The 26,885-nt window shown below is 55.3% G+C and overlaps 1 long non-coding RNA gene across 2 annotated transcripts; it reads left to right on the top strand.

Annotated features, from left to right (window-relative positions):
• Window positions 1–17,444: 17,444 nt before the first annotated feature.
• On the top strand, window positions 17,445–22,791 carry LOC123480408 (uncharacterized). Of its 2 annotated transcripts, none has more exons than XR_006656413.2 (4): window positions 17,445–18,287; window positions 19,386–19,543; window positions 19,861–20,184; window positions 21,667–22,791. It is a non-coding gene; the product is annotated as an uncharacterized lncRNA (long non-coding RNA). The 2 variants fall into 2 exon arrangements; XR_006656414.2 differs by having other exon boundaries at window positions 17,446–18,287; window positions 19,861–20,145.
• Window positions 22,792–26,885: the final 4,094 nt, after the last annotated feature.

The following is a 26,885-nucleotide window of genomic DNA, read 5'->3' as shown; positions in this document are numbered from 1 at the left end:
TAGACTGGGTCTGTATCTGTTGTGCAAATACACGGCAGTTATCCTCTAGTGTCCATGGCAATGTGGTCTCAATGATGGAACTTCTCTACTACAGCCTCTGCAGGGAGCTCCTGGGGACCCTGGCAACACCTGGGAACATCCATGGCTCCCGCACACAGATGACAACATGACATTGCTCCCTGTGCCTTTCCAAACTCAAGACTAGAATCCACCTTGATCAGGGTGCCCTGAAGATGAATGTAGGATCAGGACCACCAGCCCCTCATCCTATAAAACCCGGTCACGGAGGGAGAAGGAGGGTCTCTCGAGTTCCTCATGGAGGACGGGCAGCCACTGCTGGCAGTGCAGGTTGAGGAATCCCTCAGGGCAATCCCAAACTCGCATGTCCACAGGTAGGATGAGGCTGAGACCTCAGAGTGCAGCGGGGGTGCACTGATACATTCCTATGGCTACTGCTCTCCGGCCCTGCCTTTTCCTAGAGGTGTTTGAGAGTCACTCCTACCCATGAGCTCACCCAAGGGATCATGTTCTTTCAACCCTGAAAGAAAAGACCTTCTTTTGATTGCTATGGAACTTCACTCCCAGTGGCATAAATGCCTTCCAATAAACCCATTCCCAGTCCTAAAGAAGTTCATGGGAAATGGAATCCATGAGAACTGCGTTCAGGGGCCTGGATTTTCAGGCTCCTACTACTGAGCACAAGCATTCGCCTAGCCCGTTACATGGTGGAGGTGGGCGTTTTGGGGGGGGCTAATATATTGCTTACAGAGCAGGCATGTACCTCGAACAGTGACCCAGGCTTCCTCCATCACAGCTGCAGGGGGTGCTCAGGGTGGTTGGGGCAGGGCCTCCCACAGAGGTTTTTGTATGAGTCTGTGTCACAGTGTTTCGTGTTCGGTGGAGGGACCCAGGTGACCGTCCTAGGTGAGTCTCTCCTTCCCCTTCCTTCGCCACTCTCCCAGAGGTTTCAGCAATTTTCTGCTGTTTTTGCTTCCTTTTTCTAGCCCTCTACCCAAGCTTTCACTCGAGACCCCAGTCTCGGGTTAAGACCTGTTCCAACCCTGTTCTGTCCTGCCTGCCTTTACTGGTCTCATCAGCCTTCACCTCTGACCCCACAGGCAGAGGAATGGATAAGATGACCAGTAGACTCTTCTATCTGTCTGTCAGGGTCAGGCTGGGTAGACCTACTCTGTTCTGTCTTCTCCAATGGGTTCCTGTTGGAGCAGCCCCACTCTAGGGGTCACTTAGACACCCATTTAATGTGGAAAGGGGGACTATGTATATTGAGGGGAAACTCCAAATGCTCTGGGCTGAGTCTGGGGACAGATGTGTCAGACTTTCAGGGAAGCCCCCCGAGGCTGCAGGACTCAGGATGCAGGGCCAGCAATGGTGCAGGCATGGACGGGCTCTGTGGAGCTTCCAAGCCCAGTCCTCAGCCAGTGTGGGACCCAGAGAACCAGGCAGTGGGGGGTGTGGGTGCTGCACAGTGGGGAGCTTAATGCTCTGGATGTTAAGAGTGGGACAAGGAGAATGGAAGACAGGGGACAGTAAGAGAGTGGACTCAAGGATTTCAAGGGATAGACTCCTCAGAAGTACAAATCCTTGAGGAAAAAAGATCACAGATACCTCAGTGTTAGATCTTAGGATGGTCAGCTACCAGAGGGGAACCTCAAATCAACTCTGCAGATGGGAGAGAGCTAAGGACAGGCGAACAGACTCTCCCTCCTCAGTGACTACCCCACCCCATTAGAGAGGATCAGGAGAAGCAGATTTCAGTAGAAACAGGCCCCTTAGGACAAAGGCCCAAGCAGATGAGATGGGTCACAAATGCTTCGAGATTGTCCCAGTTGGAGGTCAGAGGCACATCATCTTCTCTGATGAAGGAAAGACCCCTCCACACACACGGACCCCATTAGGGTGTCAGGAAGAAGCAGAGCAGGAGGGTGCAAGTTAGCATGTCTGTGTGAACAGCCAGTGCCTAGGAGGGCCTGAGGACAGTGATGACAGGTGTCCAGCCTCCTGTTACCCCAGGAAGGAGGGGAGTTGTAAGAGGAGACACCCAAACCAGTCTCTCTGGCATGGACCTCAAACCAGAGTAGTCCTGAAATTAGGGACCCAGATTGCATCCTGTGGAGTGTGTGTTCCATGTCAAGACTGAGGTCAGGAGCTCCCAGGATGGATGCTGAGCCTCTGACCTCCTGCCCCTCCCCCACCTCACAGGTCAGCCCAAGTCTGCACCCACGGTCACTCTGTTCCCGCCCTCCACTGAAGAGCTCAGCAACAACAAGGCCACACTGGTGTGTCTGATGAGTGACTTCTACCCCGGAGCCGTGACGGTGGCCTGGAAGGAAAATGGCAGCCCCGTCTCCCAGGGCGTGGAGACCACCAAGCCCTCCAAACAGAGCAACAACAAGTACGCAGCCAGCAGCTACCTGAGCATGTCAGCCAGCAAGTGGAAATCTGCCAGCCAGTACAGCTGCCACGTGACGCACGATGGGAACACTGTGGAGAAGACAGTGGTCCCCTCGGAGTGTTCCTAGGACCTTCAGTCCCCTCCCTTGGGGACTGGATCCTTAAGGTCCCCAAGGAGAATTTCCCTGGCCTAATGTCCATTCTTCTCCCTGCACTTAATCAGCTCTCAATAAATTTTTCTTACTGTCAATCAGACATCATACTCTCTGCTCATTTTTGTGTATGTACTTTGAACTCAAATTCAACTGTCTCCTAAGGTGAACACAACAACCCTTTTGACATTATGGGAAAGGAACAAGTGAAGGAGTCTTTTTGTTTCCCTTAGGGGGTTTCGCTCATACCCACAAGTGCCCACAGAATGTTCCTGAACATGGGATGGGGCAGCACAACCCAGGAGAGCCCACCCTCTGCACCTTCCCTGCTACGGCTTTTCTCCTATGGACCATGCTTACTCCCAAGACCCAGTTTCCTTGGTCTCCATGGACACCGGGGAGTTCCCTTCCCCAGAATCTTCAGTCTCCCCATTTATATACCTTCCACTGCTTCCTACCCACTCTGGAAACTTCTCATCTTCATAGTCTAGAGCGTTCCTCCTTCCTTACCACCCACCCTCCTGCCTGCCTCATCTTGGACACTACCATGTGCCCTATCCCTTTGCCCCTCACTGTCACAGTTAATAGAGAGCCCTCAGTCCCTGGACCCTGGTCACTCACCTGCACAGTGTGCCTGGGACCAACCCCCTCCCCCCCTTGCATCACGAGGTTTCCAGCTGTAGTCAGGGCTCATGGGAATTAGTGGCCAGTTCTGCTCTCTTTCAACCCCTTGGAGGCTAGCACACCAGAGATCCCACCACAAGCACTAATGTCAGAGTAGCCATGGGCAGCCAAGAAGGCCACAAGTTTAAGGCCAAGAATACGATTCTGGGAATGAGCCATGAACATGTCTCTGAGCTGACTCCCCTTCTTGGGGCCCTAGAATGGGACCTGAGAAGCCAGGAGATTATTGTCCTAGAAGCTGGCACAGGATGGGTTCTGAGCTGTCATACAGACTGAAGGACCGCACGCGCACATGCACACATGCATTCTCACTAACTCACCACGCATGCGCACACACAACACACGCGTTCGCACCCACAGTTGCCACTGCAAACATGGCCCCATAGATCACGTGTCTAGGACGTCTGGCACCCAGAACCTCCCTATGGGCCTCAGCTCTGCAGATGGCGCAGGCTCCATCCTCTCTGGGTTGTAAAGTGGACTTCTCACTTCTCCTACCTGACATTCCCCAAGGAGCCAGAGACACAGCTCCTTCTAGGACTGTATGGTCCCTGGGATATATTGGGACACTCAGACATTCCCTCCTATTCCCTCCACTACTGGGGATGGATGGAAGGTTACCCCCCAAGGAAGCAAAGTTGCAGGTGGGGAGATGACCACCCTCCCTCACCCTCCCATCAGCCAGACCAGCCCCCATGACAAGGAGGCTGGACTTTGGGCCTCCCATGCAGCTGCAGGTGGGCCTGGGCAAGGGTAGAGGGGGTGACAGGAGGTTTATGTTCAAGGCTGTGTCACTGTGTGCTGTGTTTGGCAGAGGGACCTATCCGACTGTCCTGGGTGAGTCTCTTCCTTTCCCTCTTCCTAGGAGTCGAGTGAAATCTAGGTCCGCTTTCCTCCTCTTTCCATCCAGCCGAGGCCTAGGGTCTGAATCGCTCTGGCATTCACCTCTTTTGTCTGCTCTTCTCAGCCCCTTGTGCCCTGTATGGCTTCTGGGGCACCTGGTGAGGGCAAGATGAAAGGATGCCAAGGACCCTGTCCTGCCCCTCTTCACTGTGAGTCCAAGCTCTCCCGGGGACCTTCTCTTCTGGACTCTGGGTTTGATGGAGTCTTCCTTTTTCCTTGAGGGGAGTTCACTCTCACCCAGAAATACCCAGAAAGCGTCACAGAAGAGAAGGTAGGGAGGAGGGCCCAGGATAGGTGTCCTGCACACTTTCTCTCTTACGATTATTCTTTTGTTTTCTTTTCTTTTCTTCCAATTTTATTTTGCACTGGTTTCAGGTGGGTAGCTTAGGGTTTCGGCAATTGTATACTTTCCATAGTGTTCCCTCGATATTGCCAGTACCCACTGGCACCATACATAGTTGTCGCGATATTACTGACTATGTTCCCTGTGCTTCACTTACCCCCTCCCCCGTGACTATTTTGCAACCAGCAATCTATACTTCTTAATCCCTTCACCTCTTTCACCCAATCCCCCAACCCCTCCCCTCCGGCTACCTACAGCCAGTCCACTCTCTGCATCTCTGAGTCTGTTTCAATTTCGTTTGTTTGTTTTTCTTTAGATTCCACATATAAGGGAATTCATATGGTATTTGTCTTTCTCTGACTTATTTCACTGAGCATAATACCCTCCAGGGCCATCCATGCTGTCACAAGTGGTAATATTTTATTCCTTTTTATGGCTGAGGAATAGTCCTTTGCATATATGTACCACTGCTTTTTTATCCACTCATCTATTCATGGGCCCATGGGAGGCTTCCATATGTTGGCCACTATAAATAATGCTGCAATGAACATAGGGATGCATATAGTCTTTTGTATTAGGGTTTTGGGTTTCGTAAGATGAATCCCAGAAGTGGAATCACTGGGTCATAAGGCAGTTCCATTTCTAATTTTTTGAGGAAGCTCCATACTCTTTTTCACAGTGGCAGCACCAATGTGCGTTCCCACTTACAATGCACGCGGTTCCCCTTCCTCCACATCCTCTCTGGCACTTGTTTGTTGATTTACTGCTGACGGCCATTCTGACAGGTGTGAGGTGATATCTCATTGTGGTTTTAATTTGCATTTTTCTGACAATTAGTGATATTGAGCATCTTTTCATATGTCTATTGGCCATCTGTATGTTCTCTTTGCAGAAGTATCTATCTATTCAGGCCCTAGGCCTATTTTTAATTGGATTGTTTGTTCTTCTGGTGTTGAGTAGCATGAACTCTTTATAGATGTTTAATATTAGCCCCTTATCAGATGTATCATTGGTGTATATGTTCTCCCATTTAGAAAGTTGTCTCTTTGTTTTGTTGATGGTTTCCTTTGCTGTGCAAAAACTTTTTTAGTCCCATTTGTTTGTTTTTTATTTTGTTTCCCTTCTTCAAGGAGACATATCAGAAAAATATTGGTGAGAGAAACGTCAGGGATTTTCTTCTAGGATTTTTATGGTTTTGAGTCTTACATTTTAGTCTTCAATGCATTTTGAGTTTATTCTTGTGTATGGTGTAAGCAGATAATCTAGTTTCATTGTTTTTTGCAAGTATGTCAATTTTCCCGGCACCATCTGTTGAATAGACTGTCTTTATTCATTGTATGTTCTTGCCACCTTCGTCAAATATTAATGGACCATATGGACATGGACTTACTTCTGGGCTCTCTATTCTGTGCCACTGATCTGTATGACTGTTTTCATGCCAATGCCCTGCCATTCGGATTACTATGGCCTTGCAGTACAGTTTGACGTCAAGTAGCATGACACTTCCAACTTAGTTCTTCGTCCTCAATAGTGCTAAGCTTACTCGGGGGCGGGGCGTGAGGGTTGTGGTTCCATATAAATTGCGGGATTATTTGTTCTAGTTCAGCTAAATACACCATTGGTGTTTTGATAGGAATTGCACTGAATCTATAAATTGCTTTGTGTAGTATGGACATTTTAATGTCAGTTCTTCCTACCCATAAATGCAGCATATGATTCCATTTATTTATATCTTCTTTGATGTCTTTCTTCAATGCCTTATCATTTTCCAACTACAGGGTTTTTACCTCCTTGGTTAAATTTGTTCCTAGGTATTTTTTATGCAATTGTAAATGGGATTGTTTTCTTAGTTTCCCTTTCTGATAGTTCATTATTGGTGTATACAAATACAACTGATTTATGGGTATTTATTTTGTATTCTGCTACTTTACTGAATTCATTGATCAGTCCTAGTAAATTTTTGGTGGACTTTTTAGAGTTCTGTAGACACAGTGTCATGGCATCTGTGAATAATGACAGTTTTACTTCCTCCTTTCCAATTTGGATGCCTTTTATTTCTTCTTCCGGTCTGACTGCTGTGGCCAGGACTTCCAGAGCTATGCTGAACAAGAGTGGTGAAAGCAGGCATCCCTGTGTTGTTCCTGATCTTAAGGGAAATGCTTTTAGTTTTTCCCAGTTGAGTATGATGTCATCTGTGGGTTTGTCATATGTGGCCTTTATTATGTTGCTGTAGGTTCCCTCTAGTCCCACTTTGCTGAGAGTTTTTTTCATAAATGAGTGCTGGGTTTTATAAAATGCTTCTTCTGCATCTATTAATATGATCATGTGATTTTTTATTGCTATTCATTTTTGGCCCCCTATCCAAATCCTATTGCCTCCCATTGGCCTCCAGGTTAATGTCTAAGCTCCCTTCTCTGGAATCCTGGGGTCTCATGGTCTGGGACTGTGGGCAAGACAGTCCGTCCCCAAACAGGAAGAGAGTCTGAGCCCAAGACAGGCAGCTGCCCTGAGGAAGGAGAAGACCTCAAGGCTGATGTCCGACAGCACCAGGGAGCGCAGCATTGGGGTGGCCAGTCATGAGGATGTGAGAACCTAAGGAGAGGTTGAGGCCAAAGAGAAGCCCAGAACTTCCGTGATTAGGGCACTGAGAATCTCCCCACAGATTGGTAGGGCTCTCTCCATTTCCCCACCTAGTCTTCCCCAGCCCCGCTTCCTGCACCAACCAACTCTCAATAAAATGTCCTCACTGTGTCGATCAGGAGCCACTGTCCCTGCTTGTTTATTTTGTCTCACATTTCATTTGCAACCTCTCCCGGTTCTTGGGATGGGGTGGGGGGAACCCTTAGCAACCAACGGGAAAACACCCCACGGAGAGAGGCACACAGCCTTCCTGGGACACCTGGCAGGGATCTCACCAGGACACAAGGAGTCTGGTTACCGATCAGTCCCTCTGCCCTCTCTGCTTCCCCTGGTTCCTCCTCCAGCCCACTCTATCCCTCCTTTCTGGTCAGAGCTGGCCGTGGTAGGTGACCTCCAGGTAAGCCCTCCCTTTCTGCCATGGGTCGGGACCCTTCCCTCCCACACCCACCCTGCATGTCCTCTCTTTCCTCAGCCTGGAAACCCTGCTCTGGCTCCTGGCCCTCACCCCCTGGAATGCCCTCCTTCTTCTGTGCTCAGCTCAGCTCCCCCCCACACCCTCGCTGCCTCTCTGTCACTCCCTCAAGTTGGGCCACCCATAGAGTCCAGGAATCCTTCAGCAGCATCTGCTTCACAGGCCTTAAGTCTGGGCCCATGTGGATTCCTCACCTGATGGCAGGTTCAGAGGTGTGAGAGGACTAGAAGGAAGGCGGGAAAGAAGCTGCCACGCAAACACCAGCTGGGAGGCTCTGGCACTCAACACAGATGAGCTCTGAAGGCCGTTTCTGAGGACGAGGATGGGGGCCCTTAGTGGGCTGACCCTGTGCAGTTTCCCAGGGGTTCAAGAAACCTCCCACATTTCTCTCTGTTGCCGTGTCCTGCCCAGTCTCCAGTCTGCACCACTTCTGGGGCCTTCCCAGCCTAGGTGCAGCCCTCCTTTCACCCTGGTCCTCTGCAGTCCCTTCTCTTCCTGGGGACACAGGGGTGAGGGGAGATGTTGATTTCAGCTTCAGCCTGGGGCATTTCCTCCCACTGGCCCCAGCTAAATGCTCTCCCGATCTTACATTCTGAACACCTTACCATACTTGCAGGAAGATCCTGTATGACCCTCAGACTGCAGATGAAGACACCAAGACCCAGAGACCCCGGGTGACCCTCCCAAAGTCACAGCAGGGACTAGAGTCTGGCTGGAGATCTCAGCCCCGTTCCCACTACCCTCAGTGTCCTGCCCACCCCGGCAGGCTGTCCTGATTAGTCCCACCTCCTCCCTGGAGAGCTCCAGGCCCACCTGTACTCCGATCCCCCCTCAGGACCCATGGCCTTAGGGGCCAGAGCTGTTGGGGCTGATGAGAGACCAAGGGGGACAAAAGCCTCAGGTCAGAGAGGTTGGCTTCCTGAGACCCTTTCTCCCTCCGGGTTAAAAATCAGTGTCAGGGCCTTGGTGGGGCAGGGCACGAGAGTGTCTCCTCTTCCTGCGGATCTCACCTCAGGTCAGGCTCTGGGTGGCAGGGGTCCCGTAATGTTCACCCTTGGTTGCCCCAGCATGGGAAGGTCAGTCTCTGGCAGATGGCTTCCCAGGTCAATCCCTCCATTCCCTGGGCCACCTGCTTCTCCCCAGGGTGCAGGACTTCCAGCAACACCTTCAGCCAAAGCGGCTCTCTGGGGGGAAAACACATGGAGCTGTGGGTTTGGGGGTTCAGAGAAAGGGGACCCAGTGCTGAGCACAGCAGGCGCTCCAGGGCTGGCAGATGAATGGCAACAGTGACTTGCACGAAACCCCCAAGGAGCAGGCCAGGACGATGCACCCCGACCAGCGAGAACACCAGGCTGGCTTCCCTTCCTCCCACTCCTGACCCCCCACGCCGTCCATTCCACCCCTGCCCCTTCCTAATGAGAAACTTCCAGGCCCCCGTTTCCTCCAGTATCACATCTCCTGCCCTAGGAGACGTCACCAAATATCCAGGGGAAGGCACATAATAAGCACACCCAGCAGAGGGGATGTGACTTCTGAGAAGGACCCTCAGATCCCAAGACCCCGAGAAAGACAGACACGCCTTACAGGGAAGCACACACCGCCCAGGAAATAGGGGTGCTTTTTCTCTCAGATCCACCTGTCAACTCTCCTGCCCCACCCCCGTCAAATCTCAGCAACACCCCATTTCCCTGCCGTCACTGTTACTGCTTGCTGCTCCAATCCCCTTCCCCTGGGACCCCTGGGAACTGAGGCTGATGCTGGGACTGGAGAAATGACAGGCCCACAAGGGACCCCAGCCCCATCCAGGTCCCAGGCCACCACCACAAATCAGCAGCAGTTTTCCAAGTGCTGAGTGTGCCCAACCCCAGCGGAGGACGAAGTCCCGACCCTGCCTGGCCCCACTGCAGCAGCCGTGGAGGGCCCTGCCCAGACGCCCTGGGCTGCAGTCACAGCTGCCTCAGGGCCCCCGCGCCTTCTCGGGCAGTCCCTCAGCCCCAGCACCAATGACCAGGCCTCAACACCTCCCAGTGGCCATCACTGGACCCCAGATGCACTCCGAGGGGGAACGAGTAACCCAGGCGCAGTGAAGCACCTGGGCTCGGCTTGGCCCACCTGCGACCTGACAAGGTCTGAGGATTTTATTTCTCCGTAAGAAAATGATGAGAAGACTGTGTGTGTGAACAACCCTGTAGGGGACTATGTGGGGACGCCCTTCTAAACCTGGGACAACGGACACTCTAGCAGGGCCTTTGACCTCTGACCCCCTCAGTCAGCAGGCAGCCCCAGTGGCTTCCAAGGTTCTTGGTCACTTCGGGGTAAACCATCTGGTCTGTCCAGGTTGCCCCTTCTGGTACCCCCTAGGCCCTGACCCTTGAGTACGGCACATCTGAGCAAGCCCCTTTCCCACCACCCCTCCTGCCCCTGTGGCCATAAGCCCACTCTGGTGCCCTCAGAACCCATCTTAGATGCCACCTTCTCTCCACTTGCGCCTACTTCCCTCCTGCCCCTTACAGCGCATCTCTGGGACTCCATGTCCCCTCCCTTTCTGCTGTCTCCCCATCTCTCCCCTACGCTTGCCAAACCACCAGTGGCCTCCAAGTGGCCAAATTCAGCTGTCCCCCCATTGTCAGCCTCTAGGTGGGCTTGGGCACCACACACCATCGTCTCCATCTTGAAATTCCTCAGTCCCCCAGACCCTCTCCCGGATCTGTCTGGCCTCCAGTCTCCCTGCCTCATTGGCCCTCCCGTCATCAGCAAAGGCATGGGGAGCTGGCCCCTCATCTACTCTTCCCTTCTCTGTCCATGTGAGGCCAGAAACTGGCTAAAAAGCACCTCTTAATTTCTTTACCCACCCAGCCTCTTAGGCTTGCCTTGGACTTGACAACCAGGGCTGAAGACCAGGTTCAGAATGGTGGGCGCCTGAGGGCAAGGGCTACATCTCCCTCGGTCCCTCAGAGGAGCAGACGGGTGCTGGGCACGGTGTTGTTAAGCCCTGATGACTGCTACCCTAGTGTGGGATTGTCCCCAGCCCTGCTCAATGGTGGCATTGTCCCCAGCTCTGTCCAGTTGTGGGTTTGTCTCCCGCTCTTCCCAATTATTGGGTGGCCCCCAGTTCTTCCCAATGGTGGGATTGTCCCCAGTTCTGCAGAGTTGTGGGACTGTCTCCAAGTCTGTCCAATTGTGGGATTGTCTGCAGTTCTGCCCAGTTGTGGGATTGTCCCCCACTCTGCTCGGGGTTATCCCGCCCACTCTGAGGACAGTGACCCTGGCCGATTGCTCCTTGAGGGAAGTTCTGCACTGGCGGTTGACGTGCTTCACCTCCTGTGACCCGCAGATCACAGAAGAGCCAGGCGCTCACACCCTTACAGCGTTTCCGGGTCCTGAGGCAACCTGCCCATGTCCCGCAGTGGTACGGGGCCACACAAATGGCAGGTACCCAGGCTTCCTACCCAGGGTTGACCCAAGGCCACCCATCTTTTCCAATGCCAGACTAAAGGGGACATGCCACAGGCGCTCAGGACCACACAGACGGCGGGGCTGCCCACCCCGTGGTCATCTCCACTCCTGGGGGCCGGGCCTGGGCTGGACCAGGAAGACATGCTGAGCACATGGAAGTCAGAGGCTTCCTTAAGGCCCGGGGGTGGGGGCGCCTAGGTTCCTGGATCTGTATTGACTCACTGGGGGCAGAGGCAGGCAGAAAAGAAGTCATCAACCCTCTGAATCTACAAAGTGAAGCAGGTACAGCTGCTGTGTCCCCATGTCACACATGAGAGTAGTGGGGCTGCAGTGGGGGTAAGCTGCTCTGGGTCACAAGGTGAGCTGATGGCTGACCTGCCCCCAGGTTCTTTCCACAGCTCCTCAGACCTGTGTGACGTGTCACTCACTCATTCACTCAACCCTCAGTGAGCGCTGCTGTGGGTACAAAGAGATGAGAATGACCTGTCCTGCCAGGGCTCATGCGTCTGGGGACCATGGCTGACTTCTACCCCTGACCCCAGGCCCCTGATGGAGAATGAACCTCTCCTTGCACACGCAGGACAAGGTTTCACCCACAGAAAAAGTCACCCCACGTGGCAGGTGCCCCTACCTGCCGTCACTGGGCACCTCTCCAAGCGTATCACAGTCCCTCATGGACCCTCCAAGTCCCTGTCATTGTCATTGCCCATTTCACAGAAGGGACACTGACCATGAAGGTCACACTGGGGCTACCCTGCCCAGCTCAGAGGCAGGGCAGCCCAGGGGGTAATGCCCCCAGGGCAACAGGTAGGTCCATGCGGGGCCCCTCATGGAATAGAAAACAGTGGCAGGTCTGGAGATGGGGGACTTGGCCTGGGCCCGCCTGTCCTTCTGTGCAACCTGAGCAGCCCTCTCCCCCACCCCAGGCATTGCTGGTGGCCAGGGCCGGGGAAGCATTGAGTCAGATGGGGGAAGGGAACTGTGGCTTCCTCCACAGCCAACCAAATAACCAGAGCTCAGAATAGTGTCACAGAAGGGCCCTGGGGGAGGGGAAGGTAGGATAAGTGAGTGCTCAGGGCAGTGGAGGCGGGGTGGAGAAGAAGTGATTGCTCAGGGCCCTGGGGGAGGGGAGGAGAGGGAGGTGAGTGCTCAGGGCCCTGGGGGAGGCCTGCGAGCTCCTGCTAGGCAGGGCTGTGTGACTCTTCGGTCTACCAGGACCCCCGTGAGACCTGCAAGAGCGTTCCCCAAGCAGGCACAGTATTCACTGAGCCCAGCAGTGGTGGGAAGGGGGTCCTGCCCCGTCTGTGTCTTCTGGAGACATACACTCACCAGGAAACAGACAAACCAGACCTGAATGTCCAAAATGAGGCAAAGCCCACTTTTCAACACAAAGGTCCAAAACCAGGTTTCCAGCCACCCTGTCAATACAGCCTCCAGGAGTGTCCACAAAACCATCAACTGTTCACTGGAGTACCCACCAGTTCAGTGACACGTGACACAGCGCAATGACAGTCACACCTCTCAGAGTGGGTTTCCTTTGCCACCTTCCTCCCAACACATCAGCCTCTTTTGGAGATCTCTATCACCCCCTGGCCAGGTTCAGGCCAAAGCCCATCCAGCCCAGATTACACATCCACCTCCTCCTAGCAGGCAGTGTGGGAGGAACAGGGTCCCACAGCACACAGGGGAGCATCCCAAACCAGCACCCACAGAGGGGGCAGCTGGCTCTCCCCAAAACACTGCCGTGCAAGGTCCCCGAAAGGCACTTCTTGTGGGAGCCTTTGTGAGAACTCACTTCCTGTGGGGCGATCTGGGAGAGCCCCTGTCCTGTGTGATCACCTTGCAGAGCTGCAGACAGGCCTGCAGCAGTGGGGTCGGGTGAGGCCTGTGTTTGGATCGGCTTTTCTGAAAAGCCAGAATCACAACAAACTTGGTCACTTGGAATCACAACAAACTTAATCCTCTATGGCCCAGAACCCACAGTAACAGTGTCTCCTTGAACACCAGGCCCAGGGTGAGCTCTGCTGGTGACCTGGTCCTGGATTTTCCCAGACATTCCCGGCTCATGCCTGGGTCCAGTAATAATAACGGCCCTTCCATCCCTGAAAATGTCCCAGTTGGAAGATAAATGTTGGGTGTCCAAGCTCAGAGTAACTGACTGCTGAATGACTAAATGACGCTCCCTGTAATGGGCTAAAACAGCCCTGCAGTCAGCCCTGCCGGACACTGTGTGGCTCCCGCCTTGACAGAGAGGCTGCTGTAGGGGCCAGTGGCCTCACCAGGGACCACACTCAGGAGGCCACCAGGAGGTTCCAGGTCTCCGCAGGCCCTGCCTTGGTCCGCTGGGTGTGAGCTCACACCATTTCGGCCCCTGAGAGACCCAAGTGTGACCGGACGCCATTTCCCACTCAGTGACCACACAGTGTATGGGGGCATCAGCAAGGGACTGGTCTGGGCAGCCTTTGTCCCTGGGGAAATGGGCAGAGGTCAGTGGACATGTCTCAGGGCAACCAAGACAGGGGCCAGGGGAGGGCTGAGAAACTTCCACGGCCAGCGGCACAGAGTCAGCATATGCTTCCTTGTCCCTCTGGGGACAGAGTAGCCAGTGGTCACCGTGACCCACCAGGGCACCTGCCAGGGGTCTGTTTCCACACAAGTCGCCCCTTTGTGGTGGCACCCACTTTCTGTAGCCACATCAACAGCCCAGATCCCTCCTGCTCCTCGGCATCTGGCCTGGGGACATCTCAGGTCAGGGGCGGTGTCCACTGAGTGCCCACAGTGCCCAGGGTTGTGCTGGGCACCAGGGCCCAGACCTCCTGCAGATCCTCACTGGGATGGGCAGTCCCTGCCCCTCCCCCCAGTGCCCAGCCTGTGTGGGTTGATACCGGGGTCTCCTGACCTGAGAAGAAGGGGGAACTGCAGCCTGGCCTGGCCTGGCTCCCAGAGGAGGACAGAAGGCTTTGAGTGCTGGGTAGCCAAGAAAAATCCTCTGAGGCAGAACGGGCTGGAAAACGCAGGACCCTAGACCAACTAAGTGAGCCCCGCTCTCAGGTGCCCCCCAGTCAGAAAGGAGCTTCAGCTCAGTTCTGTCGGGGACCAAGGCCCAGCACAGATGGGACCACTGTGTAGACACCTCCCTGAGCAGCACTGCCCATTCGGCGTCTCTCTCTGAGCGCCTGCCGCATGGGGGCCGCAGCAGCCAGCAGCGCAGGCACAGCCCTGCTTAGAGCTCGCACGTTCAGGGAACGTGGGGTCAGCCCGATAGCATGGTTTCCTGCAGGAGACAGGGCCCTCACAGAGGGGAGAATGTAGTCACAGAGGCAGGGGGCCAGGGCCAGGGACCCTCCAGCCAGGGTCTAACAGGGGGCGATGTCCATGCAGCTGGAGGGGGCACGGGGCCAGGAGAAGCCCTGACTCAGGGCCAGGTCCCTGCAGCTGGGGTTGGTGGTTGAGGGCCTCAGTTTCCCCCCAGTGCAGCTGGGTTCACAATAATGGAACCATACTCCCTGGAGGGAAGGACTGTGAGATGGAAAATGGACCTTCTGCTCGTCTCTGTGGTCAACTGTTGTTGCTGTTGTCGGTGGGCTGTGCCAACCCCAACCTGCTTCAGGCCAGCGCCCTGGGATCCTGCGGCCCCGTACCCTCACCCCAGTGCAGCTGGCCTGGTGAAACCAAGAGTCCCCGATGCCCAAAATAGCTGGGAAACTCCGACGTGTCCCAGCCTTAGCAGCAGGTGTCCCCAGCTCCCCAGGGTGGGGGTGGGGTAGGGGGGCTCCTGCTCTGGAAGCTTCCACCAGCCCAGCTGGAGAAGGGGCCCACATCCCAGGACGAAGGCACCAAGTTCCTGTGGCCAGGACTGAGCAGGGCAAGGTCTCAAGATCACGGTCAACCAACAGTGAGGAGAGGCGTCTCCTGTTCCAGAATGCTGTGTCTGTACAGGTCGTTCTCACTCCTCCAGCACCTTTCTAAATGCCAGGCACGGAGCTGCTGCTGACTGGGCACAATCAGACACCCAGGGCTCAGAGGGGCCCTGGCTGGGCAGGGCTGGCCAGGGTTGGTGCGGGACACTGTGGGTCACACCTCAACTGCCACCCCCAGGCCTGGGACTCTTCAGGAAGTGCGGGCCAAGTAAGGGGAGGGAGAGAGAAACGTGGACCCTCATAATCGCTGCCCTGGGAGCCCAGGGTCTGGGGTAATAAGGAAGAGCCCACAGGCTCAGCTGTCCGCCACAAGGCCTCACAGGGTCCTCCCCCCAGTGGATTGGTCAGTCACTTACTTATTTGTCCCTACATGTGTCTGTCCATCTGTTGGCCCACCAATCCATCTACCCATCACCCATACTTTCATCCAGTCACCCACCAGCCTCCCTGAGGCTGGGGACCTGGAATGTGCTTGCTTCACCATGGGAGGAGCGGGCATCAGGCACTGGGTGCCCGAGTCCCTGCCCAGTCTGCCCCTGGCTGGCCCTTGCTGCTGAGGGCAAAGACAGGGTGGTAAGGCCTGATGCCCCTGCCCAGAGGGTGACCGGATTCCCCAAGCACCTCAGTTAGAGGCTTCCCTACTCCACCCTTGAGGTTGACCTTCCCCTTCTCCCCTCTTCTCCCTGTCCTTCTCCAATCAGACAGGTCTCCAGGACACTCCAGAGCTCCAAGGTCCTACTGGGAGTGGAGATGGGGACCATGTACCCAACCACAGTTTCCTGGGTTCACCCCCAAAAATGACATAGTCCTTCTACCAGTGGGGCTTTACCAGCTTGTTCTTGGGGGACACTGCCAATAGCTCCCTCAGCCCAGGGAAGCCAGGAGCCAGAGGCGAGGCCAGAACACCGTGTTACCTGACACATGAGATGTGCAGGGTCTGGTGGGAGAGTGCCCCGACCAGGAGCCTGGGGGAGTGTGCCCCCTTCAGCCGTGATCAACTGGCTCATCCACTGTGCTTCTCCCCCCTGCAGCAGGCGCACACCTGCCCTGCCCAGGTCGGGTCCTGGGCTCATCGCTGCTCAGCCCAGAACTCAGGCTGCAGGCCAGACCCTCCCTGCCACAAACATTAATGGGGAAGACAAGGGATGGGGGACCCTGGGGGTCCTGGACAGCCAGCAAAGGTGGTTTGGTGGTGGCCGCTACTTAAACCACCTCAAAATAGGGCCTGGGAGCTAGACGCCCGGGGCTGAGGGACAGAGGGAGGAGGGGCACCCTGGGGGGTCAGCATGAGCAAAGGTGCAGAGGGGGACTGCCGCACCCCTCAGCTGGTACACAGACCCCCCGGTGAAGCCGCCTGACTCCTCCACCTCAGTGACCCCAGACTCCTGTCTCCCATGTCACGTGGTCTACAGCCCAGAAAGTCCTTGAGTTCTGTGGCCAGGCCCTGCCCTGGGAAGGAGGGAAAATTGGATGTAGTCAGTAATGCCAGGCAGAGGGGGAGCGTGCAGAGGATGCTGGGATTCCAGCCCAGGGTGAGGCCCTGGGTGGGGCGCACAAGGGTTCTCCAGGGGTGAAGTATGGGTACAGGACTCAGAGGAGGCAAGGCCATGGGCAGAGGCCCTAGAGGCCTTGGCATTGACCAGACCTGTGTTTGCAAAAGCTGCTGCACCCTGAGACACTGTTGAGTTGCCCATTGTCCCTGTGCCATTTATAAAACACAGGAGCCAAGTTATCTGGCCGAGCCACTCATGTGTTCTGTGAGCTGATGGCCCAGATCATTGTCCCACTTCACAGGCAGGAAAACTGAGGCTCAGAATGACTAACATCCCAGAGAGTGAGAGAGAACCAGCTCCTGGGTGTCCCAGTGCCAAGCCTGGCGGTCCCATCTGATGGATGAAGAAACTGAGGCCAGCAGAGGAGGGAGCCTGCCTGGGCTCACACAGTGGTGGCCTGTGTGGCGCACTGCCCTCTGCCATGTGCTCACTTGGGGCAATTTCCCCCCACCATTCCCCAGCCTTAACCCCATCTCCAGGGTGCAGAAAAGAGGCTCAAGAGTGGACTCCACGGCCGCCCCTTCACGGGGAGGAGGAAGGGCTGGCTGGCAAAGAGCCTGGGGGAGACTTGGAAGTGGGAGCCCAGACCTCAGAGCAGACAGGGTTGGGTCCCCACCCACACGCAGCCTTTCTCAGTCCTTGACCTTGACTGCTAGCTATGACCTTGCTTCTCCTTTGTGGGCCTCAGTTTCCTCCCTGACAGGGGGGGTTTGGGGATTAAAGATGCCTGTGGCATACCTGGCCCAGGGTGACTCTCACCAACCCCCCGCCATTGCTGTCATTTCCTGGGCTGTCACTGGGGCTTGCCTCTGACATGCTGTGTGACCCTAGGCAACTTCCTTCCCCTCTCTGGGCCCCAGCCTTGCTTTCTGCTCAAGGAGGAGCTGGGTGAGGAGCCCTGAGGGCCAGAACCTAGGAATTCTAGGGAAACTAGGAATTCCTGGAGGAAGGGGTTGAGAGGGAAGGCCCTGGGCCTGGAGGGGCAGTGAGGCCTGAGTCAGGAGCAGGCTGAGGGTGGGTGGGGGCAAGGAGGGAGGAGTGCTGGCCCAGCCTGCAGCTGGCCACCCCTGGGAATCCCCAAGCTAAAGTTAACCCTGAGCTGGTTGAAACCAGAACTCGGGGTGGCAAAAGGGGAGAAGTAAGGGGAAGAGAAACCAGGCCCATGGTCAGCAGGGCGTGGGGCCAGAGACAAACAGGGCCAGCTGCGGCCCAGGAATCAGGTCGTGCAGTTTCAGAGCTGCGGCCGGATGTTTGTGTAGCTCCCAGGTGGGGGTAGCAGAGCCCTCCAGCCACGCCCGGCCCCTCTGGGCCTGGTGCTGCCCCCTGGCTGCCTCCCCTCCTCTCCCCTGAGTTCCATCCTGGGTCCTGGAATCCTGGAGGGCCCTACCTCAAGGGATCTCAAAATCCCCCGAGGTGTTCCTCCTTGTCAGCAGGGTCCCAGGGAGGGGACCAGCAGGGTCAGAGAGCAGATTGACACAAGAGGAAGGGGCCGGGCTCTGGAGGCGCAGCCCAGGCCCTTCCTGCAGCAGAATGAGTGGTTGAGTGGGCAGGCAGGCAGGTGGGCGAGGGCATCCTGGCTTCCCAAGACCCCATGATTCTGAGGGGCCTCGGGGACACACAGTGAAGCTTTTCAGGGGGAAATTTGTCCCCCATATCCATGGCCCAGGAAGGCACTCCCCCTTGACCCCAGCAGGCCCGCTGGTAGAAAATCATCGTGAAGACATCACAGGGCCAGCACACGGAGACGCCGAGGTGAGCCCGTCAGTGTGTGTCTGACTAGCCCGTCTGCTGCCGGTGGCCTCAGGCCCACAGCTCCAAACGGCTCTGGGGCTGTGCATGACCTGATGCCAGAGCGGGGGACGGTGGCATCCGGGCAGGTAACAGGAGAAGGCTCTCTTGAGCCCATCTTTGTAGAAAGGACACCACTGCACGCAGAGAAAAGTCTGGAAGGACCCTTGTCAACAACACGCCGACAGGGGTCCTCTCCGGTGGTGAGAGCAGATGTTTGCTTTATTTGATTCTTTATACGTCTCCCCGTTTTCTGGTTTCTCCAAGGACATGTAGTACTTTTATAATCAGAAAACAAAACCGTGAGCTGACTGAAGATGAGTGGTGCACTAAAAATGGTCTCTTAGACTTGAATGACATCTGAAAGGGCTTGAACATATTAGCACAAAGAAGTCACAAAACGTGACCTCTGGGAAGGCGTCTCTCTGTCTATTTCCACACCTACGTTCTCATCCGAATCTGTTACCAGGGCTGCCGGTGGGGGTGGACACGACAGGTAGTGTCATTTTCTATTGTGAGCATTGGACTTTTATAATGTTTGTGCAATGATTATACATTTAATGTACAGTGATGAAAAACAGATTTTTTCTCACTTAAGTAAGCATATTTATCCCAATTCACTTGACATCCAACAAATATTTGTCGCATGCCTGCTGCATCGTCAAAGGTGGAGACAGGGTCTGGGATTATGGTGAGGACGAAGACAGAAGCGTGTAGCTCAGGCCCCGGGACAGGGGGTGGGAGGGGTGTGAAATGCACAGGGACAAAGGTCATGAAAGTACCAATATGGGATCTCACTCCTGAGGGTTATCTTGTCCAAACTGGTGAAAGTCTCTCGCAGCTCCTTCTCCAGCTCCACACGGGGCAGGAAGCAGAAGGAGTTTCTGGCCATGGGAAAAACAAGAGAAGGTGTTCCAGGGGCGGTGAGGGCCCGGCAGCAGGCAGAGAGCACAGCGGATCGGAGAAAAGCAACCCGTTTAATACAATTAAAAACAGAAGACAGAGCGATTGCAATCACAGTTTAAACAGTGTCTACAAACAGTGTTACGAACCTTCCTACAGATAAAGCAGAGTGGCGTGGGCCCCGGGGTTAGTCCGGGGCTGGCAGAAGGTGCGAGGGGCAGAAGCACAATCGGACTCAGGCCAGGAGAGACTTCGAGAGATGTCCCCGGTTCCTTGGACCAGGAGAATATTAATTATTGTATGCTGCCCAGAGCTTGGTGAGTGGAGGCGGGAAGACCTAGGCTGACAAACTTCTCCACCACGTAGGTGACAATTCACCCTGACAGCCTCCCTCCTTGTGTTCTAATCACGTGGATGGCGACAGTGTTAGTTGCTAAGGTGCATTGTCCATTACGGGGAACAGGAGAGAATGTGGAAAAGTCCCTTAACAACCCCTGGCTCAATGAAGAGCAGACACCGGGTAGAAACTGTTACTGGAAACCCACTCTGCGTTATCCAGTTTGTTAATTCCAATTACATTTACGTTAGCTCTCTAGTCACTCGTACACATGTCGTTTCTTTCTTATATTCATAGAATCTCTGTGTACAGAATCTCCTCGCTGGAGGTCACGGCCAACATTCTATTCTACAAGTGACGTGTGGTCAGACACCATACCTCGGTGGTTCACTCCTCACTTTCTACCCAGAAAAATACAGTATTTAACACAACTCAGTGACTTTAGAGCTGTCGCCTGGAGCCCAAAATGGCAGGAACTCAGTCAGCTCTGCAGTCTGTCTGCTTCCTGGCTCAGCTCCCCTTCCAGAACCCTCACTGACAAAGGAAAAGCTACTGGCTCCAGGAGATGCAGCTCCTCCCCAGGTCTGCAGACTCCTCATCTCAACCCCAGCCCAGTGCCTGGTAACTCCAAGACTCCCAATAAACAGATTGAATGAGGGAGGGAGGGAAGGAAGGAGGGAGGAAGGAGGAAGGGAAGGAGGGAAGGAAGGAGGGAGGGAGGAGTGGGTGAATGGACACGTGCATGGACATGGGTGAGTAACTGATGGGCAGATGAGAGGGTGGGTGGATGGATGAGTGGGTGGGTGGACTGGTGGGTGAATGGTTGGGTGTATAGTTGTATGGGTGAATGGGGAGATGAGTAGTGGGGCAGGTGGATGAGTGGCTGGGGAGATAGGTAGATGACTGGTGGATATCTGGGTGGATGGGTGGATGTATGGATGGACGGACAGATGGATGATGAATAGACGGGCGTGTGAATCGGTGGGTTGGTGGGTGCTAGAGTGGATGGGTAGTTGGGTGGTGAACAGATGGACAGATGTGGGCTGGGTGGGTAGACCCTAATCATGAGAAACATAGAACCTCGGTGCCTGGCAGCTCTTGGGAGAGGAACTGAACCCCACACTTGGGTTCCAATCCCACATCTGATGCTGACTTGGTGCGACCTTGGACAATTTCCTCAATGTCTCCAAGCCTTGTCCTTCGTAGACGAAGAGCATGTTGGTCCCTGCCCTGCCCACCTCACAAACTGCGGGCAGGACACTGAGGGACACGCATCCATGAAGATGCTTTAGAAACTCCAGAGGGCTTCTCGGGCGCGCTGCTGTGGTGGAAGGACCTTGCAGGCCATCAGGCTGACCCCCCACCCAGGGTTGGATCACGCCTTGTGGCAAGAGTCTGAGCTTGGAGCCCAGACAGACCTGAGTTCTAGTCCTGGCTCCACCACTTTCCAAGGGTACCACCTTGGGCTGGTGACTGTCCTCTATGGGTCCTCTCTGTGATGTGGAGGTAATGATAGTGGCCACCGTCCTGCAGGGCTGTATGAGGAGTGACATGTGGACAGACACCGGGGGAATAATTCTATAAAGCACTCAGCATAGCCCCAGGCAAGGGTGCAGTGATGGAACTAAGGTCTCACAAAGAAGAGACTCAGCCCCCTACCTGCAGCTGAGTGCCCTGGAGGCCAGAAGGTGTTCTAGGACATCTAGCGCAGGGGTGGCAAAACTCGGAAATGTTTCCGTGTAAATGTGCATTGTGCGGAGAGCCCCAGGGTTTTGGGCAGAAAGCGGCCATGGCCCAGAAGGGATTAACCATAACCAAGGCCCTCCTTTAGGAGACCGAGACCTGAGGCCCCCCAAGAGCATGCGGTAGGTCAAGAGACAGCAAAGGCTGAGCACTCATCCCAGTGGGAGACCCTCCCGGCCCAGGAGCAGGGGCCTGCCTTGGAACACCTGGCCTGAGACAGGACTACCACCACCAGGCAGAGGCTGCAAGAGTTGGGGGGCTGCAGGGGTGGGGAGAATGGGGTGGAAATACTATTTGGATCAAGCAGTAGGATTGGAGCGGGGGGGAATCTCAACTTTCCTTTCAAATCTGTCTTTCCAGTGTGTTACGAGAGAGCTTTAACAATAAACTGAAGTTGAAGGAGAACGAGGCAGTGGCTGGGGCCAAAACATCTCAACCCACGTCCTTGAGAGACCTTCAGTTCTCTAGCCCATGGGCCTGTGCTGACAAAAATCCAACCAGAGGCCCAAACAGAGGGAAATAGAGTTTGTCGAACATGGAGTGGGCCGGAGGACCTGGAGCGGATAATCCAGGAAGGAAATTGCCAAGGCTGGAAGAGATTTCTCTCCTGTTCAGGGCCCACCCTGTCCGAGGTTCCAGCACCTCCAGGGTCCCCAACTCCAGGCCCAGGTGGAGGCAGCAGGGTGTAGATGAGCGACAAGGACACAGGTGTCCATCCAGAGTAAGGGAAATCACCTTGTTGTTTTCTGAGTTCCTCTTAAAATAGAGCATCGGTCTTGGTCTCTGGTTTAAAAACAATAACTCCTCGCTGTAAACAACGTGAAAAGCACAGAAAAACAAATAGGAGAAGAAATTCACCTGCATACTTCACGCACCCAGAAGAGCCACTGCTAATATTTTGAAGGATCTCCTTTTTTAATTGCAAACTGTAAGGAGTACAAAATAAACACATAAAATGCATCTGTACAGTTTAAAAAGGAATAATCATAGTGGTGATGGTTGCACAATGTTGGGAACGTATCAGGCGACCAAATTGTTCACTTTAACATGGTGAATTCTGTGTGATGTGAATGTCCCGTCAATTAGCCACCCAGACCCAGAACCTGGTCAGAACCTCGGGATCCCGAGTTCTTCACTTTTCCTTACAATTTTACCTCTTCTGTGCGCGCGCTGAAGCCCACCGTTTCTCAGCCTCGCCTGCTTTTGAACGTCACACAGGTTATTAGGCTGCATCTTGGATACCCATTCACGCTGGCGGAGGCAGGACAGCTGGCTGTGTGCCGGGTTGCAGGCCAGGCTGGGCAGGTCGGCCAGGAGCGGGCCCAGCAGCGCCGCCTGGGCCTTGCAGTGACAGTCTCTCCAACGCCTCGTGTTTGTGCAACGCGTCGTCTCCCTTTGCTTGGTTTTCGAACATGGAGCCAGCCTAAATTTTTTCCTGATTATATAAAGAAATACAAAGATTCTTTGGAAATAAGGTGTAAAGAAGTTTCCAGCACAGCCTTGTCCAGATCCATGCTGGTTGTATCTGGTATGTGTCCTTCCAGGCGTGACCTTGAATTTCACGTAGATGGTAGATAGACAGGTGGGTGAAAAAGGCTAGATAGATGACAGACAGATGGACGGAGGGCGTCCCTTCTGCCCTGAGCAGCACCCCACGTGGCTGTGGGTCACCTGGGCGCCCTGTGACCCTGTGGCTCCAACAACACTCAGGCTGCCCGTCCGGGTCCCGCTGAGCAACACTGTCCCACACAGGACACAGCCAGTGCCCTGGCTCCCATCCCCGTGGTCCACCACTGCCTTCGGGTGGACATTCCTCATGCACATCAAAGATCACGCCTGTCTGAGGCTTTGGAGGCAAGATACAAACCAACTTCCAGGCCTTCCAGAAAAACTAGAATGTACCACCAGCCCCCAAGCACCACTCAGAGCCTTGGAGGACCTGCTGGGACCTCAGGAAGGGACGGCACAGGTGTGGACAGAGAGGAGCCTGGGAACACTGCTCTCCCTCCTGTCCCACCACAACCCCGGCTCTGCTCTGAGACAGAGGCAGAGAGAGGCCCTGAGGCCTCTCCCCAGCTCTTCAGAGCCCCCCCCACCCCGACCAGTGACATGAACCAGGCCCAAACCCCCTTCCACAAGGAGGCCTCGGACCCCCCACACCACAGTTGATGTGTCTGCCTGGCAGCACCGAGATCCCCACCAGAGGAGAAGGCTCAGCACTGTAAATGTGACCTCTGTCTGATCTGGGGGCTGTGAGGGTGGCTAGGAACGTGGCCCAAGGTCAGCAGGCTGTGCGGGGGTCTGTGGGGTCTGCTGTGTGGGCTGTGGGAGGACACAAGGGGCCTGGTGGTGGTTCTCACAGTTAGGGCCCAAAGAGGGGATTTGTCCCCTCTGCCCAGATAATACCTGACCTCTCAGTTTCTGGGGACGGAGACCCCAGTCTGACCTTCCCAGCACAGCTGCCCCTGACATAGGGGGTTGGACAGGAGACCTCCAGCCCCAGCACCTCCAACCATAGAGCCTGGTGCCCCCACCCCCCGAGTCTGGTCTCAGAGCCTGGGAACCAGGCCTGTCAGGGGTCCTGGCTGCCCAACCCGGCTGCCCCAGAAGCCAGAGGAAGGCTTGACGGGGGCTCACTGGGGAACATAGAAGGGGCAATCCACTCAGCTTACACAGGAGAAACCAAGTCCCACAAGCAGCTAAGGACTTAGGACTCAGGGCCTATTGCTCCCCCCACACGGCACCCACATGCCTTTGGCCCTAAGGGGGCCGCCCTCTCAGCCATTTGAGCCCTGTGACCTGCACCCTAAGGCTTAGAATTGGCCACTTTGAGGTGAGTAGCCCTCAGGGTCCCCAGTCAAGGCCAAAGAGCTGGCTGCCCCTTCCAGGCCTCCTGGCCCACCCCGCTTGGCCCATGCAGGCCCGGACTTCCTTCCTCTGGCCTTCAGTCCTGCAGCACATTCGAGACTGAACATCAGCTTCCCATCTCTCAGCTTCCTACCTCACACCCTAACCAAGGAGACCCAGGGTCGGGGCAGCACCTGACTGGAGCAGGCAGCCCCTGGGTGACCTCCCTGTGAGTGGCTCTAGTCCCACTCTGAGCAGACAGAACATGAGGGGACACAGGAATGGGGTCTGAGTTGTCAGGGACACGATACACAATGTCTGAGAGGACAAGCTGTCTCCTCCTGCCACCCCTCCTTCCAGGCCCCAGGGAGCACAGCGACCCCTGCCCCGTACTCCACAGTCACCCACAGACCCAGGTCCCTTCTGATGGACCAGGACCCCCCGGGCTCTCCCCAGGCCCAAGGGGCTCAAGTGTACCCCTGAAGAGAGGAGCTCGGGCCTGTCAGGAGCTGACCCAGAAGCAGAACAGCCAGGTGGTGAGGACCCCAGCCAGGTGGGCACCACACACCTTTCAGGGGAGATACCTGCACAGAAATGTCACCACCTTCCCCTGACTGTCCTCCATGGGCCACACAGACGTGTCCCATCTGCACTCCTGGTCAACACACCCCAAGTGTCCAAGTGCAATGCCCCCTCACACTCAGGTCCACAGGCACACATTCACATTCACACACACACAACTCACACGCCTTCACACTCACACCGGAGCACACCCAAACTGATAGTGCCCTCTAGTGGCATCTGTTGTAATTTCTCTACAAAGTCACACTCATCTCAGTAATAACCGGAAGAGTGTTCATCAGAAATCCCGGCTGCACAAGTCTGGGAAGAACATTCTCTCCTTTCACAGGGATGGATGTGACCTGGCCAAGGTCACACGGGAGGCAGGTGGTAGAGCCCTGGCCCCGACTCCTAGACCAGTGCTCTGGTCCCCTCCCACCTGGCCTGGGCGCTCAAGTTCCAGCTCCCAAGGCCCTGCCAGAGCACAAGGGCCAGATGCTCTCCCAGGGGAGCTCTCCAAAGGCTGTGGCAGAGGAGCTGATGGGATCTTGAACCCCTACCTTTCACATACACAGGGTGCACAGTTCCCAAGGAGGGAAGAAGGGACCCTGGGGGAAAGGAATTTCCAGACCAGAGAGTCCCTGGGGCAGGGCTCCTCCATGCTGGATGGAGGGTGTCAGCAGGGAAGGGGGTCTGGCTTTACGGAAACACAAAAATGCCCAAAACATTGATATAGACGCAGAAGCAACAAATGCTGACCTGGGGCCAACTAGCTCTGGTGTTTTCGTGAAGGGAAGATGAACAGCTAATCATGCTGGAGCGACTCCCCTTGCCCCCTGCCCTGCCCCACATTTTCAGCCCCCAACCCCCATCCCATGAGCTCCCTCCTTCCCCAGAAAAAACAAGCACTTTTCATTCCACACATAGCTACCGAGCAGCTCCAAAGCCTGGTGCTGCTTTAGGTCCTGGGAAAACAACAATGGCCTCTAAGACCAAATCCTGGAGCAAAGTTCCAGCAGTGACACAGGCCAGAACAAAGAAGACAGTGTGCTGTAATAGGAGGGAGAGAGTGGCAACTATTGGCTTTAGATAGTTGGATACTATCCAACTTTCTGTAGTTTATATAGGTAGGTGCTCGGGAGACGCCACCTCTGAATGACACTAGGGGACTAGCCAGGGAGGTGCCTGGGAGGGAGTGCTCCTGGCAGCAGAAGCAGCACGTGCAAAGGCCCTGGGGTGGAACGTGCCTGATAAGTTACAGGAGCAGCAAGGAAGCCATTGTGGCCAGATCTGAGGGAGGGTGCGGGGAAAGCAAGAGAGGGAGCCAGCAGGCCCCTGGGGCCTTGAAGGTCATGCTGAGCACCTTGCATTCTGTTCCAAGTCTTCAAATGTGCTCGAAGGACATCATGCCGACAGCCATGCTCCTCCTAACTTCCTACGAATGCATCTCCAGGACTAGGGTACAACCACATCAAATACAGAGAGCTAGACGCCTCTGTGAGAGTAGACTCCATGAGACTTCATAGAGAATAGACTTCTCTATGAGAGAAGACAGCACAGTACTGGCCTGTCCCCAGAGGGGGGACACTGGGGCAGTTCTGGTTCTCCTTCCACACACGCAGCCCACGGAAACCCTGCGCATCCTCCAGGCACGCACCAGCACTTCAGGAGAGCACATACCCGACCTGGAACTGGGAGACACAGGGCGTCTATGTTAGCGTTTCCTGTGAGCTGCAGCCCGTTCTCTGGAGCAACAGGATTGATATACAGCCCAGGGACAGGCCACCGTCCCATCCTCCAGTCAGCCCTTCCTTGGGTTGTTGACGCTCAGAGCTTGCGATCCCCGCTAGTGGGCATCCACTTGCGGCGTTAAGTGAGAACTCAGGCGTCACTCGGCAGTCACTAAGTCCCGCCGTCCTGATCCCCACGCTGTCCCTGTCTCGTGTGACCCTAGACTCAGAGACTCAGTGCCCTGTGGCGTCACTCGGAGGTCCCTGAGCCCATCCTGTCCTCCTAATCCCCACTTCTCTGATCTGGGCGCCTTGGAGCACCTCCGTGCGCTTCTGGCGAGGGGACAGCGACCCCTAGCGGCCGACATGAGTGAAGCGGTCCCAGGGCGTGATTGCCCGGGATTAGAGGAGGACCAGTCCTGGCGGGGCGGATCCCCGGAG

Source organism: Desmodus rotundus, chromosome 7, assembly GCF_022682495.2.
Source record: "Desmodus rotundus isolate HL8 chromosome 7, HLdesRot8A.1, whole genome shotgun sequence".
Taxonomy (NCBI): domain Eukaryota; kingdom Metazoa; phylum Chordata; class Mammalia; order Chiroptera; family Phyllostomidae; genus Desmodus; species Desmodus rotundus.
The sequence above is the reverse complement of the archived record's forward strand: the minus strand, read 5'-3'. Positions and strand labels throughout refer to the sequence as shown.